Source organism: Erinaceus europaeus, chromosome 15 (genome assembly GCF_950295315.1).
Source record: "Erinaceus europaeus chromosome 15, mEriEur2.1, whole genome shotgun sequence".
In the NCBI taxonomy this organism is placed as follows: domain Eukaryota; kingdom Metazoa; phylum Chordata; class Mammalia; order Eulipotyphla; family Erinaceidae; genus Erinaceus; species Erinaceus europaeus.
In genome coordinates, this window is record NC_080176.1 from 22,441,171 (window position 1) to 22,463,091 (window position 21,921).

Here is a 21,921-nt window from a genome sequence, read left to right on the forward strand (position 1 = left end):
GGGGAAATGACCGGAAGCGAGAAGTCTGAACTGAAGAGATTAAAACCCGTCCCCTGGGGGCACAGACAGTGGTGCACCTGGTTAAGTGCACACACTACAGTGTGCAAGGCCTCGGGTTCAAGCCCCTGGTCCCCACCTGCAGGGGGAAAGCTTCACAAATGGTGAAGTAGAGCTGCAGGTGTCTCTCTGTCTCTCACCCTCCCCTCTCAATTTCTCTCTGTCTCTGTCCAATAATAAATAAATAAATAAATAAATAAAGCCCAGCCCTCAGAGAGCCCAGCACCGAGTCTCTGTCTCAGAGCTGTTTGGTGGGGAATCCAGTGATCTTCCTGCAGAGGACATATGTTGAGAGGTGCTTGCAGTGCTCAGAATACTGTGCTCACATACGTGACTGAATTAGATGGACTTGTCGGCCTTGCCTTGAGAGGGCATCTCAGGAGCTTTGTCTATAGGGCCCCTGCTGGCTGCTTCCACCAGCCCTGGGGGGAGGTTGAGCCTGGGGCCTCTGGTTTCCCCGGTGGGAGTTGCTGCACACCTTTCGGGGCTGTGGCATTGACTGGTGCGCCTGTGTGCCAGCACCTGGCAGGCAGCACCCCTGGGGGCTGTCACTCTGCCATGGCGCCTTCACTCCTGGGAACTGAATCCAACCTGCAGACCACATGCTGGCTCCTAGCCGGCCTGTCTTTCCGGAGCTCAGGAGAGCCATGTCCACTGACAAGCTGTGGGGTCCCCAGAATCTGGTACTGCTGTTCCAACCACTGCAGAGAGAGGCATGTTGGGGTGCTCCCTGCCTCTCCCTCTCTCTCCCTCCCTCTGTCTCTCTCTCTTTCTCATGTCAGCTAGACCGTGCTCACTGCACCATTCCTGAGCTTGACCGTTGGGTCTGGCAGCTCTTACTCAGTACTCAGCTGGAATACACAGAGGCCAACAGTTGTTGCCCACACTGGGGAAGCACTAAGGGGGCCAACCTTAGCTGTTGGGGCGGGGGCCATCTGCACCCCGAGCCTCCCATGAGGCCAGCAGGAGCCAGGTGGACATGCTGAGCCTGCAGCGGCTGCGCTGATGCACTGGCCTGGCGGTAGATAATTGGAATATATAAAAATCGTTCCCAGTAATTTCAGCTTTTACTCCAACCAAGAGGCAGATTGGAAGTAGCTCATGAATATGATAATTGACCGTAAGCCTTTGGTCCTCTCTCGTATTTTTATCTCTGGGTTGGCACCGGGCGTGATGTGTAGGTGAGCTGTAAGGAGGCTGGTGATACAGACAGAACGGTTCTCAGTCTGGGGCGGATGATGCTGCGTCTGTGCCCTCAGAGCCCGCGCATGGCGGGGCAGGTGGGCTGTGCGCAGGGAGAGGGTGAAGGCAGCCTCATCTGAATTCTAAGGAGAACCTGCCTTCCTGTTGATATATTGGATTTAGCTAAGAGCTAAGCGGCCTCCCATTAAGCACTTTCTCACTTAAAGTTTGCTTTTGAACAGTTCCCAAGCAGCAGGTATGGGAGCCCTGGGTCGCACGCCTAGGCCTTGCCGCTCTCGATGGAAACAGCAGACTCCAGCTTAGGAGCTCCGGTGGGGCCCTAAAATGTGGGGTTTAATCCCCTACCCTGGACCAGGGCTCCCAGGGGCTTCATCCTGCCAGGGCAAGTGAGCAAGTGAGGCAGCCTTCCACACCCCCTTGCCCACACCCCTTGTGAAGGCACCAGAGAAGACAGATGGAAACATGGCCACGTGCCAGCCGGCATTCCTGAAGACTCAGGTGGCATTGCCGCCAATTACACCCTAACGAAGATGAATCTCTCGGCACCCGCAAGCTGGGCAGGGCACCTTTACCCAGCAAGAGCTGGAGGGTGGGTGCTGGGGATCTAATTCGTGCCTGGGGACTGTGATTAATTGGGGGGGGGGAGTGCTGGGGATCTGATTCCTTCCTGGGGACTGTGATTAATTAAAATCGAAGAGTGCCACGCAGCCACACCTCTGGCTTCCTGGCGATCTGTCTGCTTTTCTCCCGTGTGGGGTACCAGCATGGATGGAGGCGAGTTCCGTTCCATCCTTCCTGTTGGAGCCTCCGGCCGCCCGGGGAGACCACTGCTCAGGGCAGGTTCACTTTGAAGTTTGAGCAGACGTGAAGCCGGCAGATGTTGGGGACACAGGTGGGCCCTGCAAAGCCTCCCTCGTGAATTTTTCATGCCTGGCGCCAGCAGAGAAAAAAAGGGCTGACGTGCCCAGAGCTGGCGTTGCCACTCGGAGCTCAGAGCCAGGAGAGTTTCCTAAACCACCCGCCAGACTGTGGCTTCCCTTTGAAGATGTTTTCTGCTGAGTTAACTTTGGAGGGTCTGATGTTCCCAACTGAATGAGCAGGTGGGTGAGAGGCCAGAGCTGGTGCCAAGCGAGGAGAAGCGAGGTGTGCAGTGCTGCGACCAGTCCTGGGAAAGACATGGACACAAGCTGCCCTTGTCCAGTGTGGAGGGCGTCCACTGCCATGCAGCTGTCTGCGAGGGAGGAGGCCGGGCGCACAGAGAAGTGCCAGCCTCTCTCCTTCCTGTTTTCCTCACCTCTCTTGTTTGAATGTCCCATCTTCCAACAAGGCTCACAGATAGGATATCATTCAGCTGCTGTCCTCCGGCTTCTAATTCTGAGGCCGCGTAACACTCCCGTGTCCGCTGCAATGCTGGTCTCACTGCGGACGGCATGTGTGTGGTCATGGGGTGGGCTGCCAAGGAGGATGCCTGCTGCCAGCCCAGGGGGGCTCAGCTCTCGTGTGCCTGAGCTGACATCTGTCCTGCGCCCTCGTGCCGTGAGCACGCAGGGGTGGGAGGAGACAAGGAGGGAGGGCGTCCCCAGAATCATGATGTGGACTGAGGTCGCCAAGCTGGGGGGCGGGGTTTGAGATGAGACTGAACCCAACCTGGAGGCATTGTCCCTGGGGGGGCTTCGCCACTAGGACCAAAGGGAGAGTCCTCCCAGTGGAGGTGGGGCTTCCGGCAATAGCACCAGCCCTGCACCATGGGTGTGGTGGTGTGGGCACATGTCTGTGCTGGCCAGAACCCCGGACAGGAGTGCACTCCGAGGTTCCTTGCATTCACTCAGAATCTGATGGCAGTGAGTGGGGTCCCTGGCAGCATCTACAGCCACGTGCTCAGCTCTCAAGCTCTGGGTGTGGAGCTTCCCTGGGCCGAGAGAAGGTGAAGCCCACCCACCATGTTGTGGTATCCTGCTGCTCACACAACACCCCCCCCCTGAGTTCTTGTCCTCTGCCCAGTATCCACTCTGAGAAGAAACCCACATTCTGCTCTGTCCTCCTGAGAGGCCAATGTCTCTCAGTGCCTAGCAATGGTGGGGTGCTTGCCTTGTCCCGAGGTTCCAGGGGCGTTCTTGGACCCAAGGGTGGCACGGGCTTCTGAGGCTCCTATCAAGCCTGGAGTGCCCCCAGAAAGGCCCTCGTGTCCAGCGGCCCACTCTGCACACAGGGGCATGAGTCCACCTGCAGGGCAGAAGGGAAGTGACAGCCAGGGGAGCAGAGGTATGGAGGCATCCTGCCCGCTGCCTGGGCACCAAGGACAGGACACAGGCATCCAGTCCAGGAGCCCACCTTGCCCGAGGGCACCGGATGCCGCAGGTGTGTTCAGAGCCCGCTAGCCAGCACTACAGCCCCATCACCCTCCTGGTGTCTCAGCTTACCTGTTAGCACACGTGCCAACCAGACATCTGAGGCTGGAACCTCCAGGGAGCATCTAAGTTTGGGGGGCAGGTGGGGGGGTAGAGGAGAGCCCACAGTCACAGAGATCATTCTGCCCCCTCCCCACAGACAAGCCGGGCCACTCCCTACTGCCTTCCTGCCCTGTCCCAGTCCCTGTGTAGACCCGCCCCCCTCTTGCCTTCCTGCATTGTTGACTTCAGCCTGATTTCACCCTCGAGGAAGGTTGGGGATCAGACTCAGCCTGAGCACATGTGTGATTGCTCAGGAATGCCCCCACCCCATCCAAAGGCTTCATGCAGGCGTCAGACCTCTGAGGACCCAGCACCTGCCACACGTGGCAGGTGCTGGGGTGTGCTGAGCCTGGGGCCAGCTGGGCTGAAGACCCACTTCTCTGAGTCGCTCTCCCTCCTTGGTTCAGGGCATTCTGGGGCCTTTGCCTTGGCCGTAGCAGAGGGCACAGCCACCTGGCTGAAGACATCTAACGCCGGCAGACACACCATTTTATAAATCAGCATCTGACACACTGAGTGAGGGCAAGTGCTGAGGTTGTGAACAGACATGCTGGTCATCTCTGAGATTTCGTCCTCTTGGTCTTGGGACAGGAAAACACCATCAGTCCTGTGTGTGGGGTGGGGTAACCATGTGACTCGATCTAACACTTGCAACCGGGCCGGAGTCGCGGGTAAGAAGAGCTCACACACTCCCTCTGCCTCGGAGGAGCTCTGTCTGAGGAAAGCAGATCCCAGCCACACCCGCAGACACCCACACCGGCCTGGACCCAGCCAGAACTGTGCAGGGACCACAGCTGGCACTGTGCACTACCCTCCTCTTCCAGATTTGCTCCTCGCAGGGGTGCAGGGGGAGTGGACAGCTCAGAACAGCTCACAGGGACACTGTGGGGTGGGAGTGTCACTGACAGAGTGACGGCCTCCACACGGGCTGTGAGGAAAGGAGCCTGCAGTGCAGGGTGGTGCCCAGCTCCCCTGGCTGTTATTAGCAGCTGCAGGAGACCGAGAGCCCAGTGACCAAGCAGAGCCAGCCAGCCAGCCAGGAACAGGTGTTGGTTTATTCTTCTGGCTCAGGCTGGTGTTCAAGGGTCAGATCACAAGGCACGTGACAGGACAGTGCAAAGTGTGTGGTCTGTGGAGTGTGAGTCCACACTGAGACTCACTCGGCAGTACCTTGCAGCTCTGAGCATTCTTGAACCCGGCCTCCCCATCGCCTTCCCAGTCGCCACCGTTGATCCGGCAAGATAGGGTGTCTGAGAGCAAGTGACTGAGGGGTGGAAAATTGAATTCTGGAAATCATTCTATCAAGTGTCACACAATCCATTACTGACCTGGTCTGGGGGGAACTTGACAGAGGGGTGGCTGTTGGCTGAGATGAGGCCACAGATCCTGTGTTCAGGTATAAATACAGTTTTCTGGGGGAAAGCCATGTTTCTCAGTCTGAATACCAGTGAATATCCTGTCAGCTTGCTTTTCAGTTCCTGTCCAGGCTCTAGGCTCCATGCACCTTCCCAGCATCCCTTTTCCGGTGTGAACGAGGCCAGTGTTCTCTTGGTTGCTCTGGAGAAACACCGTCAGTGTCTGTGGGGCGTGTGTACCCCAGGGTGCATGGCACCCACCTCGTGAGGCTGCTGGGAGCTCTCCGTGCTGCCGAGGGCCTCTGTCACAAGAGTGGCCTCTCCTCTCCCGCCTCGGCAGAATGTTTCTTTTATTTCCTTTTTAATCATTTATTATTATTTTTATCTTTAATTGTTGGATAGAAACACTCAGAAATGGGGGGGGGGTGATAGAGAGGAAGAGAGATACCTGCAGCCCTGCTTCACCACTCACAAAGCTTTCACCCTGTGAGGGGAGACTGGGGGCTCGAACCCACCTGGCCCATAGACAGGACATTCCTCTTTGGTCACTGGAAACACTGCTCTGTTGGCTCTTCTAGGAACCTGGCAGTTACAGCAGGTGGGTAAAGTAGCAGTATTCAGTGTGGAGAACTGTGGGGCAGGCAGGTGGACATCTGCCCTGTGACCAGCCACTTAGCTCAGAGCCTGTCACTAAATCCAGGGTGCTAGGCGCTTCTGCATTCCTGACAAAGCCTGCTGTCTCTGACAGTGAGCTGGTGGTGGGGCAGCAGTTTCTGTGCAGCTCCTAGCAGGTCTCGGTGGTGTCCTCTGCCTGTGACTCTTTGTCACTTTGGGGACTGTCCTGCCTGTACCTCTCAGCTCCTGTGCTCTTGAGAAATACCCTCTTGGCAAAACACCAGCTCCGCACAGACAAGCCACAGCTCTGTATCTGGCAAAGCCCGCCCATGGGTGCGGGGAGTATGTAGTGAGAGCAAGAAGGCTGACTGGTGACAACTTGCTGGACTTAGCTCTGGGGGGTCAAGTCCACCAGAGGCGGCTGCTCTGTGGAAGTACAAAGCTGGATTCAGGGGGGCTCCTGTCCCCTCCCTCGCAGGCCTGTCATGTTTCTGTGATCTTCCTGCAGAGAAAGACACAGGTTCAAACCCACAGGTGCGAAGCGCCAGGAAAAGTTGGCCTTTCTTCTGTTTTGACCTAAGTGTGGCTCAGCTCTATCTGAGTGGCTCTGGGACGGTGCCCCGGATCTCTGTCTGTCTGTCTGTCTGTATGACTGGCTCTGGCCCCATAGTCCTCCTCCTTGGCCCTGGGTGAGAGGGTTTGCCCTTGCTTGTTTCTTTGCTGCAGCAGCTTGTGGGGCTTTGACTGTCCTTTCCTCCTTGGAGAGTTCATTCATGCTGGAGTGTCACCTTAATCAGAGGCTCTCTGAAGTGACCAGGGTGGCTCAGAGGATAGCGCAGATCTGTGTCTGGGGCCTGGGTTGAGTCCCTGGCACCATGTGCTGGAGCAGTAGCCCCTCCTCCCCCAGTTATGAAATACCCCCAGCAGCGTTTAAATGTTTTCCCCAGAGCCCAAGTTTCAGTCCTCCTTACGTGGGGAAAGGGGGCTGGAAACTTCTGCGTCCTCTGCTGTTCCACAACGTTGAGTCTGTAAGGCAGCCTGAGGCAACACTTGTCCCTGTCCCTTCACTGTCACCTTACTCTGAGTTTTCTGGCATCATCCGCCCCAGGGGGGGTCTGACTCCTTGATTTGTCTCCCAGTCACTCCACTCACGCCCTTCCCTGACAGTGACAATGCCCCCTGCAGGGAGCTTCAGGGACTCAGCAAGCTGTGAGCTAGCCTGTCACCCAGGGCTTCTGTGGTCGAGGGCACTGTCAGAGAGCTGAGTGACGGCATTATGACTAAACACCTCCCTCCCATCTAGCTATTTATGAATATCATTTTTCTCAGCATAAACACATGCATTTATAAAAATGAAAAATAGAGGTGGGGTTGATGCTTGATTGCTTTCTCCTTTGGATAGAAGCAAGCATTCACCTGTGAACAGAGGAACTGATTTTAAAAGAGCGGCCCATCTACTCATTAAGAGAAGCCTCTCCAATCCGGCCTGTCTTTTATACCCCACATTCGTCAGAATACGTGATGATGTCACCTGCTGATCATTAATTATCAATACTAATTAGAATGCATAACCGAACAGGGATGTTTAACATGGAGAGTTTGGGGATCACAGGAACTTGAAAAGCAATTAACGCGGGGGGTTGTCTGTCCTTGTCTGTGTAGGGGGTCTGGGAGAGCCACCAAGGACTGTCAGGTGGAATGTGTGTCCCAGTAAACAAAATGGCTTCGGCGAAAGGAGAAGCAGGAAAGAATCTTATTTCTCCCCCCAAGTTTTTATTGACTCAGCCTTATTTTACAGTATCATTTTTGGAGTATAGCTTCACATGTGTGTGTGTGTGTGTGTGTACATATGTGTGTGTGTGTGTGTGTGTGCATGTAAATGTAACTCTCTGGTTCGCCACCAAAGTCCTGTACCGTCTGGCCAGAGAGACCCCTTGCCTCGTCCCCGCTGCCCCAAGAGGAGATGTCTGAATGAGTGGTGTCAGCGTCACGTAGAGGAGTGTCTCCTGTGGGTTGAAAGCCACCTGAACTTGCCCCTGCAGTCCGCTGAGCGTTACATGGAAAGCTTTGGCTGTGGACTTAAAGCATGCAAAGGGGGTAGGGCTTTCCAAACTCTTTTCCAAGGCTAGATTGTGTGCTGTGGAAACAGCAGAGAGAGCTCGGGCTCGGTGAGAAGGTGAAGGCTGAAGCTGGGGGCCCTCTGAGGAAGTGGGGGTGACGGTTAGGACGGGGTACATGCTGACAAAGGGCGGGCATGCGACATCTGAAAAGTGGGGGCTATGTACTTGGCAGTACCCGGGGAAGTGGAAGTGGCCACACAGTGAGAATGTCTGAACACAGATGTGCTTTCTTGACCCAGGATGCCCATGGCTGTCACCTGGGCTGACTCAGCATTTCTACATATGCCAGGGGGATGGTGCTGGGGTTCAACAGGAAGTGAGGCCCTGGGAGAGCCAGCAGCTAAGGGGGATGTTAGAAGTGCAGGATTCTGCCCCCCCCCCCCGTGTTGCAAAAACAGATGGCGCAAGTCAGCAAGGCCGGCGCTGAAGTCGGGGAGCCGAGAGGGAAGAGCCCCCCACCGCGATGCCACGCCATTAGACCGCAGGGCTCTGTAGCAGTGCCCTGTGCTTCTGGTGCAGTCCCCTGAGGTTCGGGGGTGGGGGGTGTGGCCCATGCCAAGGGAAACGGAGCCTGGTTCTGGAAAGCTTCTCACCAGAGCTGCGCCAGCCAGGCAGGAGGGTGACCCGGCTCACAGCCCAGGTGGTGAATATGCACTTAGTGTCTGCCCAAACTCCTGTCGGTAGGGCTGAGGAGACTGGGCTCTCGAGCAGCCCTGGGGTTGCCAGACTGGAGTGCCCCCAGACTTAGCCCATGGGTGGGTGCAGGACCCGGTTCCTTACATTCCCCTTGTGTCCTGAACCAAGGAGCGTCCTGGCTTCAGACTGTCTCCTTTCTGCTACAGATAGCGAAAGATTTATTAATTTTGTCTCTAGCTTTTCTTTTTTAAGGAGTTTTTATTGTGGAGAAAAACTTGTTAAAATCCCATCACCTGCAAAACAGGAGCTAGCTCTTTCTTCTCGGCTAACTCAGAGTGGCCGGGTGATATTCCTTCATTAGCTTTAATTCACTCCTCAGCAGATCTGATTTCCTTCTTCATAATGCCTTTGATGAAAATTAATTAGTTTCTTTTAGAACTGAAACAATATTATCGCTGACACTCAGGCATTGTTACACAAAAGGGCCTGATTATGAAGTTGGTCTCCGTGTTGGGAGAATTCTGCTCTGGAGGAAGCTGGGCCTTTTAGCTGGGGGACCTGGGGCTCCGTCTCCTGCCTGAAGTGCAGAACTTGCCCATGTGAAATCAAAACTTTGGTTCCAGGGGTCCAGCAAAGCTAAAACAAGCCCTCAGGGAAAAGATGTGAAGAGGATGCTTAGCCATGTTGCAGCTGGAAGAGAGGACAAGCAGGGGGCGGGGGGGGGGGGCAGCTAGAGTCACACTGAGGACTTGGACCCGGGGGAGGGGGGAGGTGGAATCCAGGACACTCCTGATCTTGCTCTCAGGGTCCGGGAACTGAGATCTCATCCCCTGTGGGTGCTGAACTCTCCTTAGCTGGTGCCGTTCGCAACCCAGTGTGACCTCTGCCTGCAGACAGCCTGTCTCCTGCGGTTAGGGGGTCAGGGGACCAGGGGGTCAGGGAGCATGGGCCAGCTGTTCTGTGTGTCCTTGGTGCCGTCTTGGGCCCCTGAACCCCTTCTCCCTCAGAAGCAGGAGGTTGGGGGTGAGGCCTCTCTCCAGAACCACCCCTGGCTGAGCTGGCTTTGGCCCCAAATGTGTCCAGGAAGAGGGTTCAGACTGCCCCCTTCAACACTCAAAGTGACTTTCACAAGAGGTTTATACCGACATCACACTGACAAAGCCTTTGCTCGGCCCAGCAGAGAGTGCATCAGCCCTGTGACCAATGCGGCTCTAGGCTAGAGGGTGCTTCTCACGCAGACTAACGAGGAGAGGAGCGTGGAGGGCCCCCCAAAAACAGCTATGGTGACAGGGAGACCTAGGGTGTGCAGGCATGTCTCCCCCTGGCTGGGCTGCAGAGAGCCAGCTTCTGGTACTGGCATCTCCTCCTGTACCAGACAACTGTGAGTCCCAACTCAGCCAGACCAAAGAAAAGCCCCTTCTCAGCCGCTGCCTCAACAGAGCAGAATCCAGAGGGGTCTTGGGGGTGTACTTAACCAGGTGTGTCACCGCCAGACCCACAACAAAAATATTTATATGAACTGGCCTTTGATGAAAGCAGGACCCACTTACCATGTCCACGTGCAAGACAAGGCTGTTTGCTGCGGCCTTGAAGCCCACAGCCAAGGGCATTTGCTGGCTGCCAGTGGGGTCTGGCCAGCTGGGAGCCTGTGTTTCCACAGTGCGTGAACTCCAGTGTGGATTGTGAACAGAGGCTTCTGGGGGAGCCCGGTGTTGCTGCCCCACGCGTGGCCCCAGGGAGAGGCGTTACAGAGCACTCGGTCAGCAGGGTGTTTCCAACAGAGCACCCATTAGTGTGACCTGGGCCCTGGACTCTCTGGGCTGCTGCCAGCTCGGCTCGGGGAGCCAGGTGGCCAGGTGGCTCTCAGAGCTGCTTTGAGACAGACTGAGAGCCGGGCAGCAAATATGGTGGCCTGGAAGGGTCTGGATATGGGTAGTTGAGGCGGGCAGCAGACAAGAGAGAGGTCAGGTCTCATCTGTGGAGGCTGGTGGCTGGAAGGCAGAGGGTCCACCAGGCAGGACAGCCTGGGCGTGTCTCTGCTCCATGCTGGCCTCACACTGGCACAGGCCACCTCTCCTCAGGGCCCCTCCTGCCCCTACCTAGCGTGTCCTACACACAAGCGGTCCCGTCACTTAGTGGAGACCCCACTGTGGAGGACATTCCATTAGCGCTGAAGAGACTGATTGCCGAGTGACCGTTCCATTGTGGAGAAGTAGATGGGTATGTGTGGAGCAAGTTAGTGGGGACAGTTCCCAGGTGACAGACCGGTCAGCGCAAGCAGGCTGAGTGGCAGGGCTGCGATGTGGCTGGTGGGGCTGGCCCGAGGGCCACCTGATGGACAGTCAGCTCCATCGTCTTCTGTCCCACTCCCACTTATGGGAGGAGGTGGGGGTGTTTCTGCTTACCCTCAGGCATCTCTGTTTGACAAGAGTTCCCACGCACCTGGCAGGAGGGAAGAACCCAGAAGTGTTATGATGTGCAGCTCTGGGTGGCTGGTAGATGGCTCTCTTAACTTCATGAGCTGAGTAACAAGAGCTCCCAGGAACACACACAGGGTAGGGGGGTGTGCCCACGTGCCCCTGCGGGGATGCAGCTCAGACACTGTTGAAAGGACTCTGCAAAGATCTCTTGTAAATTATGTTTATTGCATGAAAATAAGTCAAGTAGAAGTTGTGAATTCTAAATGTGCTGAGGGAATTCTGCCCTCGGATTTTTAAAAAGAGAAGGACGTGTGTTTAATGGAATCGGATTAACTGCTGATGGCTCACTTCTGAACGCAGTTGCAAGCATTTGCCTCCCATCAGAGCAGACGAGCTGTGGGACCCCGGAGCCCAGCCCAGCCCAGCCCACCCCACCCCCCCGCACGCTCCCACTCTCCAAGAGAAGGAAGCAGCACCACCCTCAGGACGGCTGTCTCTCTGCCTCCTTCTGACACAGCCCAAGTCCACACACCCACTGCTCAGGCCCACCTCCCACCCATTCCTCCCCTCTGCCCTCTGCCCTCTCTGGAGCCCTGCCAAACTAGAGCTCTCTGCTCACAGCAGCCTGTGCCCACAGGAAGTCCTCCCTGACTCCTTCCTCTCTGGCCTCCTGCCTCCTGGCAGGGGTTTCCTTTGATATCTGGAAGCGGTACTGGCCCTTTGCTGAGCTCCACACCCCACAGGGAGGATGGCACCCTCACAGCACGTCCTTTTCTGCTCCAAGTTCTCCAGAGATCACCCTTCAGACTTTCTTGCAATTGACATGCTTAGAATCATGACACACATGCACATGTGTACACGTGTGTAGCGATTGTATGTTAACTGTGACGTTTCCATCCAGTGACCGTGATCAGCTCTCTTAAAACTTAATTCCACATGGGGTCATGAGGTTGTTGGAGTCTCCGTCGCCAAAGTGCCGGAAGCGCCACAGACGCCGTGAAGCAGGTGGAGCTGGAATTAGAAGCTGAGCTCCTCGCACACGGAGCCAGAGCCAGTAGTTTGTGTTGTTGTGTTTGTGCCCCAGGAAGAGCCCTCGAACCGTCTCTTTCTTTTGACCCCGAGGAGGTTTTGCTCTCCAAGGAGTCCTAGACAGGCAGCTAGAGAGGGGCCTTGCTCCTCTGACAGAAGTGTGGAGTGGAGAGTGGGCCTGAAGCTGGGTATCAGGAAGCCTTTCCCCTAATGCTGCCTTACGATCACCAAAACACAGAGAGACGGCTGGAGGGGGTTTGCTCAGTGAGACTTCACTACCCTCGTGGGGTCCTGGGGCTGGTGCTGCCAGAGAAAGGAGGGAGAGAGAGTGGTAGCTGAGCCTCCCTCCCGTGGCTGTGAATGAGGAAAACAAACACACTTTCACAGTGACCTTGGCCACCTTCTCCCAGACTCTGTGAAAACCACGCTGGATAAAGAAGGGCAGGCAGGGTCGCTGGAGGCTCCATTTGCTGTGCTACAGGGGTCTGCAGCCAGGTGGTGAGTTGGGTGCACATGTCTGTATGTGAAACAGTGCCCTGAAATCTCATCCCAGAGTGTTAGAAAGCTGTAGAGTTACATCAAGAGGAGGCAGAATCAAGTGTCTGCTTTTGGTACCTGCCGAGGGACAAGTCACCCAACTACTACGTGTCTGCCCGGCCCCCGGCCCCCAGCCCCCAGCCCCAGTGGGGGCAACGGAATCCTCCCCTCGTTCAGAACACACACTCACCATTCCCTGCCCATGTGGAGGGAGGCCTTTCACATCTGCCCCATCTCTGAGCATGACCCCAGAGGCCGTATCTCTCTGAGCGTGGCCCCAGAGGCCGTGTCTCCTTCCGCAGTTCCTTTCTGGTGTCACACTGCAGCCGCGAGTCCAAAACACCTCGGTGTCTTCTGCATCCTGCCTACCACTGAGATGTGCAGTGTGTGGTGTGAGACTCCCTCCTAATTCACAATTTCCTGTGATATTTCCCAAGGTCAAAAATCACCCCTCTCAATCAAGAAATGTAACATCCAGCTTCTGAATACGTTTCCTTCCAAGATGGTCTTTCAGAAAGATTAATAAGTTGTTTTCCCCACTGACTTAGTCCAGGAGGCTTATTTCTTGGCATCTGAGTGATGGATTCCACACCAGCTCTCTTCTGGGGGACAGGTGGGAAGGAAGGGAGGTGCTCTGTGAGATGCCAGAACTACCAGTGTTGGTGGGTCTGCTCACAGCCCAGCCAGCAGGGAAGCAGAGATTGGGATTGGGAGCCGGTCACTTGCCATGTATATATATATATATATATATATATATATATATATATATATATATATATTTTTTTTTTTTTATTGGATAGGACAGAGAGAAATTGAGAGGGGTGGGGGAGAGAGGGAGAGAGGCACCTCTCCAGAGCCCTACCCCACTAAGGAAAAACGGAATCAGGCTGGGGGTAACGCCCAATTCCAGCAGAGAAGCAGTTACAGAAGCCAGAACTTCTACCTTCTGCACCCCAAAAACAACTTTGATTCATACTCCCAGAGGGAGAGAAGTGATAGGAGGAAGAGGAGAAGAGGGCACTGAACTCCAGCTCCATCAGTCCCAGAGAGTGAGGAGGAAAGGGAGAAAGAGAGATTTGGATGTAGTAATAAGGTTGTGTGTGGCTTGGAGGGCAAGAGGGGACGGGACCTGGAAGAAGAAGGAGGCAAATATGTATAAATCTCTATAGATAGTTGCGGAGATGACAGTTGACCCATGTCTGCAACCTTGGGAGAACCGCGGTGGTTTGCAGTGGAGGGACTTGGGATTCAGAACTCTGGTGGTGGGGACAGTGTGGAATTGTACCCCTGTTGGCATGTGATTTTGTACAGCAATATTTAATCTCTAAAAAAAATAAAAATTTTAAAAAGGAGAGAAAAAAGACACACCTGCATACCTGCTTCACCACTCGTGAAGCTTCCCCCCTGCAGGTAGGGAGTGGGGACTTGAACTCAGATCCTTGTGTGCTTAGTACTATGTGGGCTTAACTGGGTGCACCACCACCCAGCCCCCTCACTTGTCTGCTTTTCTTGTTAGTGTGCCTATCTGTGCAACTTCTGAAAACCTAAAGTAGCCTATTATAAAGAGTTATTCCAGGGCTGGGGGGTGGGGGGCAGCATCACGGTTCTTCAAAGAAACTCTCCTGACTGAGGCTCTGGAGTCCCAGGTTCCATCCCCAGCACCACAATCTGCCAGAGCTGAGCAGTAATCTGGTTTTTAAAAAAAATGCCTCAGAGCTCAGGGCAGCACGTTTGGCAGGACGGCTGGTGGCCCTTGATGGTGAAGACAGCCTGTCTAACGGTGCTCCAGGCACCCACAGGATGTCTTCAGCATCGAATGAAGCAGATGTGAGAGCAAGTGGCAGGTGCAGAGCTATGCTGACTTCAGCTACCATCACTGTTTCCTGGCCGAGGACGTCCCTGTGCTGCTGGGTTGGTTTTGGCTGTGGTTTTCTTCCAGAACCCTGCTCTGCTCTGCCTCCTGGTGGGGCTGCGTCTGAACCTGGGCACCAGTCTGCCACATAAACCCCTGTACTGTGCCCCACAGTGCTGTAACTGTTGTCTTAGTCATTGTGTGTCATGCTTTCGTTGTTCATAAAAAGAAGACACTTTTAGTTAATTTTCTGCTGTGACCTCTTTCCCCCTTTCTACTTTTCTCACTGCACCCACCACCAAAGTTCCTCACTGTCACACTGAATGAGACTCCATCTGACCCACCTCTCCCCTTCAGTAAGCACTGTGATCTTTACAGAGTCTAAGAGTCGTAACTTCCTTATACTTTTTTAAATGCTCTATTTATTAGATGGAGATGTAGAGAAATTGAGGCAGAGGGAGAGATAGGGAGGGACGGAGACAGAGAGACACCTGCAGCACTTCTTTATCACTTGCAAAGCCTTCCCCCTGCAGGTGGGAGCCCGGGTTTTGAACCCTGGTCCTTATACATGGGAATGTTTGCACTCAACCAGATGCACCACTGCCTGGCCTCAATTTCCTATTATCTTGGCAAGTTTCTTTTTTTTCTTTTTAACTTTAGTAATCTGTATTCCACATGAGTCAAAGTATCTGGTAGAGATTTTAAAAGTATTTACACAAATTGTGAGACCTTGGGGTCCGGGTGGTAGCTTAGTGGGTTAAGTGCACGTGTGAAACGCAAGGACCTGTGCAAGGATCCCTGTTCGAGCCCCTGCTGTGAGGACTTGACATAGTCCAGATCTTTCGTGAAACTTGCTCGCCCTTCCATCACAGCGAGGCAGCTGGGCTCCATTTCCTTCTGTGTGTGTCTGAGCTCCATCAGCAGAGCTGGCACTCATGCAGCAGTTGTTGGAGAATGCTGACCTCTGTGGAGTCTTCGTTTAGAGGAGGTTAGAGGTTTTGCTGTGAGAACCCGTCAGCCACCACACAGATCCCCTGGCATCTGGCGTTTGGGGGTGTGATTCACACCCCTGAAGTACAGGCTCACCTTGTCCACTGGCCACTGTGAATGGAATCAGAATGGCCCTTGGATCAGGACCGGACTGTGAAGCTGAGTGGCCACATGGCTCCAGACACCCCCTAGAGGAAGAAACACAGCCCAAAAGCTTGCTGTAAGCCCATGCTTACAGTGGAACCTTCCAGGCCCCATCAGCACCTGACAAATGAGAGGAAATGTACTGTCTGTGGGGAGTGTCTGAGAAGGGCTCTGAATGGCTTGATGTTACCTGCAGGTGTGCTGGGGCTGGGGTGCTTGTGGAGTGGGCAACTGGAGGAGGCTCTTGGGCCAGGAGGTGCCCAGCACAGAACACATTTCTCCCTGCTCCTGCCCAGTCCCCCAAGTGTGTGCCAGGCTGTGTGTGAAGGTGGGCCTCCTCTCATCTTCTCCAGGCTAACAAGTCCAGTTGTTCTGAAAGTCTGGTGTCAGAATGGCTCCTGCCATTCTGTGGCTTCGTGGGAAGAGAAGGGCCTGAGTGCTGCATCTCTGAAGGGGGCTGGCGCCATTCATTCAGGAGAAGGGGCAGGCTCTCTTCTGGCATCTGTCAGCCCAGTTGCAAGTGCATCTGAGTTAGAAGTCTTGCAAAAGACACGGCAGGCACCCTTGTCTTAGAAGAATCTTCCTTGAAATGTACTTTCCAAACATGCTGTTGAAGGAGAGAGAGACAGGAGCTGTCTTTAGCCTCAAGACACCTACCTCTGTCATAGTAGCCACATGTCTCTGGTGTCTTTCTGTGAAAACCAAGCCATGTGGAAGCAGACTGTCACTGTGGGCCTGCTGACAGGCTCAGTGTCCCACGTGGTGCTGGGGAGAGCTGAACCCCTGTGACTCACTGGTCAGAACTGAGGTGCTGTGGCCAGAACACAGACTGAGCAATCTCAGTAAAAGTGACTCATTTAAATCCACCTATTTTTATTTTTTACTGGAGCACTGCTCAGCTCTGGCTTCTGGTGGTGTGGAGAATTGAACCTGGGACCTTACAGTCTCAGGCATGAGAGTCTTTTTGTGTAACCACTATACTTACCCTACCCCCATCCCAGAATATACCTATTTTAAAAGACAGAGCTTCTGCAGACTGGATTTTCTTTCTTTTTTTTAAAATTTATTTATTCACTTTTGTTGCCCTTGTTGTTTTATTGTTGTGGTTGTTATTATTGTTGTCGTCGTTGTTGGATAGGACAGAGAGAAATGGAGAAAGGAGGAGAAGACAGAGAGGGGGATTGAAAGATAGACACCTGCAGACCTGCTTCACCGCCTGTGAAGTGACTCCCCTGCAGGTGGAGAGCCAGAGCTCAAACCGGGATCCTTACTCTGGTCCTTTCGCTTTGCGCCACCTGCGTTTAACCTCTGCACTACAGCCTGACTCCCTTTTTTTATTTCTTTATTGGGGAATTTATGTTTTACATTCAACAGTAAATACAATAGTTTGTACATGTATAACATTTCCCAGTTTTCCATATAACAATACAACCCTCACTAGGTCCTCTGTCATCCTTTTTGAACCTGTATTCTCCCATCCACCCACCGCAGAGTCTTTTACTTTGGTGCAATACACCAATTCATACTGGATTTTCCAAAGAGCTAAACTACATGCTCTTTACAGAGAATGTTTCTCAAGTAACACAGAAAGCTTTGAGTAGAAGATACCCGGTCAGTGTTGGCCATATTGGGCTCAGCCAAGCAATAGCGACTGGGAAATAGGAACTAACAGGCAATCAGCATTCAGAGCAAATAGTATCACAGTGGCAAAGAGGGGCATCACGAGCTGAAACGGGAAGGGTGTCCAGGACATGATGATGGCTAATACGCCATCGCTAATGAGAAGGGGAACTGTAAGGATGCTTCCAAATGCCACTGCAAGAAGACCCAGCTGCCACTCACTGTGAAAATCTCCCTTGGCCAACTGGCATCAAGTAAGTAAAAGTTTCTAGGGACCAGCACTGGTGCACCCCAGTAGCCTGCACATATTTCCATGCCAAGGACCTGGGTTCAAGCCCCTGGTCCCTACCTGCAGGGAGAGCTTCACAAATGGTGGGGCAATGTTGCAGGTGTTTCTCTCTTTCTCTCTCCATCTCTAACTCCCCTCCCCTCTTGATATTTTTCTGTCTCTATGCAATAAATAAATAATTAAATGCCATTTAAAAGCCACAAGGGAATGACATACTAAATCTGTGCATGGAGTTGTTCACTTGCATTAAGATATCCACTCTCCTCAACTTTATACATCCCACATAGTCACATATCTGGCTGTATTGATTTTAGAATTAAAGGAATACTTCAGAATAAAATTTGGTTAAGGGGGGCTGGGCAGTGGCGCACCTAGCTAAGTGCTCACATTACAGTGCGCAAGGACCCAGGTTCAAGCTCCTGGTCCCCACCTGCAGGGGGAAAGCTTCACGAATGGTGAAGCAGGGCTGCAGGTATCTCTCTTTCTATCTCTCCCCTTCCTCAATTTCTTTCTGTCTCCATCCAATAATAAATAAAAATTATTTTTAAAGGGCTTTTTTTAAAAAAAGAAAATTGGGTTAATAAACTACTAAACTTGGAATACACAAGATTCTAAGGCTATGAGATCAATTGCGCACATGACTGGTTATGACTCCAAGCTATTTACATAAAAAGGGAAGTTACAAGACAATATAATTTACATTGTGACATAATCTCATTTAAATGTGAGAAAACTGGGAGCAGCCTGTGCGTTATCTATGACTTGGAAAAGATCTAGAAAAAAAATGGTGCATTAAACTGTCAACCGTGACTCTCTAGGAAGGGGAGAAGATGCAGCATTTTTCACAGCAGCATCTCCCCACCTTCCTGAGCCTTGAGCTAGGTTAGAAACAGGGCCCAGGGTTCTGGCTTGTGCTTGGAAGGGAGAATGGGGGGAGGGGGAAGCTCCATGCTGCTCACTCTCTCTCTCTCTCTCTCTCTCTCTCTCTCTCTCTTCTTTTTAACTTTTATTAGTGATTTAATATTGATTTACAAAATTACAAGATAACAGGGCACAACTCCACACCATTCCCACCACCAGAATTCTGGATCCCCATTCCTTCCATTGGAAGCTATAGCAATTGTCCCAAGGTTGCAGATATGGGCTGACTATTATTTCTACATCTGTCTACATTTGTATATATTTGCCCTTTCTTTCTTTTTTAATATATATTTTTTATTTGTTTTCCCTTTTGTTGCCCTTGTTTTTTGTTGTTGTAGTAGTTATTATTGTTGTTGTTATTGATGTCAGCGTTGTTAGATAGGACAGAGAGAAATGGAGAGAGGAGGGGAAGACAGTGAGGGCAAGAGAAAGATAGACACCTGCAGACCTGCTTCACCGCTTGTGAAGTGACTCCCCTGCAGGTGGGGAGCCGGGGGCTGGAACTGGGATCTTTACGCCGGTCCTTGCATTTTGTGCCATGTGCGCTTTACCCACTGCGCCACCACCCAACTCCCTACCCATTTTTTTTTCCCTATGGTCCCATCTTCTCTTCCTTTCCAAGTCACATGTACACCTGTTACTGCTTTTGAATGTCCCTCCCTTTCTCCTCTTCTCTCTCTGAGTCCTGATGGAATTGGGGTTCAGAGCCCTCTGGTCACCCTCCCCTAACATTTCTCCCACTCTGGGAGGAAATAAGGACCTAAATTCTTTATGGGGAGCAGAAGGTGGGAGTTCTGGCTTCTGTAATTGCTTCTTTTCTAGACGTGGGTGTTGGCAGGTGGATCCACATCCCCAGCCTGTTTCTGTCTTTCCCTAGTGGGGCAGACCTTTGGAGAGGTGAGGTTCCAGGACACATTGGTGGGGTCATCTGCCCAGAGAGGTCAGGATGGCATCATGGTAGCATCAGCAGCTTGGTGGCTAAAAGGCGACAAGATATAAAGCAGGATAGAATGAGTAATGAACAGGAGCCATAGAAACAGAGCAGTTGATAGAGATTTCAGGGAGGAATGTCCATTTTAGGCATGTTCCTAAGGGCCCATGACTATTGTAGTTTTTGCTCAGGTTTGATAGCTAACATGGAGTTGGATAAAAATATTATCTGAGAAGATGGTGTCAGGGTAGAGAAAAGGGCTAGAGAGTTGGATTAGGGCAGAGTGTAGCTCACAATCTTCAAAAAATCTATGAATAAAATTAACTGTTTACCCCATCCATGTGACCCAGAGCCTGTGTGACCTCTGAGACCCTGTCTGACCTCGCAGTCATTGGTCATAGCTGGGAACATTCTAAGCTACATTCATTTCAGGACATGTCTTCACAAGCGGTGAAGCAGGTCTGCAGGTGTCTTTCTCTCCCCCTCTCTGCCTCCCCCTCCTCTCTCGATTTCTCTCTGTCCTGTCCAACAACAGCAATGACAATAACAATAACAACAAGGGCATCAAAATGGGAAAAATGACCTCCAGGAGCAGTGGATTCATAGTGCAGGCACCGAGCCCCAGCAATAACTCTAGAGGCAAAAGAGAGAGAAAGAGAGAGAGATCTATTAGAGGTCTAGGCCCATCATGTCTGTATAGGAATCCCAGGATCCCCTGACTAAGAGCCTCAGGTGAACTCTATACCATTCTTCTTTCTGAAAGTGCAAGTCTCCAACACAGATTTCACAAGGCTGGAAAAAAGGAGGGATTCCCCTGTGGGGATGAGGCATGTCATGAAAGGAAATTAATGAAGCAGGGCTGCGCCAGCGTGCTGCTTTGTAATTAACCCGTCTGGTTGTTCAAAGAAGCTCCCTGGTCTGTCTGTCAGGCTGCCACTGCTGCATCCCCCTCCTCCTCTGATCCCTCCTCCTCCTCCTCCTCTCCCTCCTCTTACTTTTCCTCCTCTTCTCCTCCTCTTCTTCCTATGTCTCCTCCTCTCCCTCCTCCTCTTCTTTCTCTCCCTCCTCCTTCTCTTCATCCTTCCTCCACCCTGTTCTGTGTGTCCTGAGCATGTCTGTATCCAGCTGGGCAGTTCATCTCTGAGCCTGCTGAGGGCTGGGTGTCAGGCTGTGGCTCTCCTCCCAAGCTGCTCTCCCTCCAGGGCCACTGGGTTCCTTGGGGTTTTTGACCACAGGGAATCTCAACTCACACTTGTTTTGCTTTGTTCTCACTGCTTCACTGCAGGTGGGGAGCAGGGGCTTGAACCCGGGTCCTTGCACGTGATAATATGGGCTTACTGGGGCACCGCTGCCCAGCCCCTATTTACACTTGTTTGTGGCAGGGTGGGCAGGAGGGGCGGCTGCCCATTGTGGCCGCAGTGCTCAGACCTTCTGCCTTCTGCCCCAGCAGCCTCAGCGTCCTGGCGCCCTGAAGTCACCAGGCAGAATGCTGGTGGCAGTTCCCTGGGATGTTCCTGGCAGAGAGAGAGGGAGGGAGAGTCGCCCCAAGGAAACTCCCACCTCCTGAGCTCAGTCGGGGAGCACCTGTTGGCTCTGGCTGGTTTGGGAGCTGGATGAGAATTGACTGTGGCACCCCACCCCCAGCTGCCCATTCCAGATGAGCTCCCAAGAGATCAGACACACAACTCTGAGAGAGACAGCTGTGAAGGTCCTGGGAAGTTGGTGTAGGGACACCTATCTGAGAAGTAGAAATTCAAAGCAGTAGGAGCCAAGAGAAATGGGTTTCTCCCTCAAAGCCCTCAGCTCCTGTGCAGCAGAGGGACCCAGAACAGAGTTCGGAGACAGAAGGGGCTGGGGGATGGCTCACCGCTCATAGCCTAAGAGAGCTGCACAAGGACAAACGGACACTCGCTCACTCACACCAGTGTGAAATCTGGGGAAGCTTGCGGGTGCCCCATGCTGGCCGAGCACGAGAGAACGGGATCTCGAGTGCTGTGGCCAGTAGGGAGGGCTGCTCTCATGGCATCAGCCCTGAGCTGCGGCCCTCTGGGTCTCTGCGTTGTGGAACAGGAACAGCCGCTGGCCACCAAGAAGTGCACAGAAAGACACCCATCCTGTTGTCCATGCACAGGAGACAGGGTGTGGAGGACACAGGCTGGGAAGGAAGTGGACCGGCAGCCACCTGCCGCTCACTGAGTCCTGGGCTGGGTGCTGCTGCGTCAGGCTAGGTGTCAGGGGTCCCTGCAAGGAGAGCAGGGCTATGCATGTCCACGCTTCCTCTCACCCCTATTCTTGGGGAGACCACTTCTCCCCAGGGTGCCCCCTGTGTCTGGGCTTATTCATTGATCTGTGACATACTCGGCCTCTGGGTTCTGATCAGCAGAGTAGCAGACCGTATGGCTGTGGATGCAATTCCCAGCTGCCATCAATGTGAACCTCAGCTGAGATAGGAGGATATCAGTGAGGGGACAATGGTCTGTCCTGGCGACTGAATCTCGGCTGGTGCTCCAGGTCCTGTGCAAAGGTGCGTCTTCTCTGCTAGTCCCTAGCACCCGCAGTGACTGGGAAATTGATCCTTTACTTAGACCAGCTCGTGGGGACAGACACCACTGCTCTCTTGGCCTCCGGGCTGTGTGATTGTCACAGCGTCCTTGCTGCAGCTTTCCGGGGGCTCCGCACCCCAGGACGCTGATGCCCTTTCAACACACGGGCTTTGGCAAGACGTGCAGCAGCCCAGCAGCTCTTGCCTGTG

At 53.2% G+C, this 21,921-nt stretch overlaps 1 protein-coding gene across 1 annotated transcript in view; it reads left to right on the forward strand.

Moving 5' to 3' along the window:
* Nucleotides 1-21,921, forward strand: part of SDK1 (sidekick cell adhesion molecule 1) — a 486,407-nt gene that overhangs the window by 332,501 nt on the left and 131,985 nt on the right. The window lies entirely within an intron of this gene.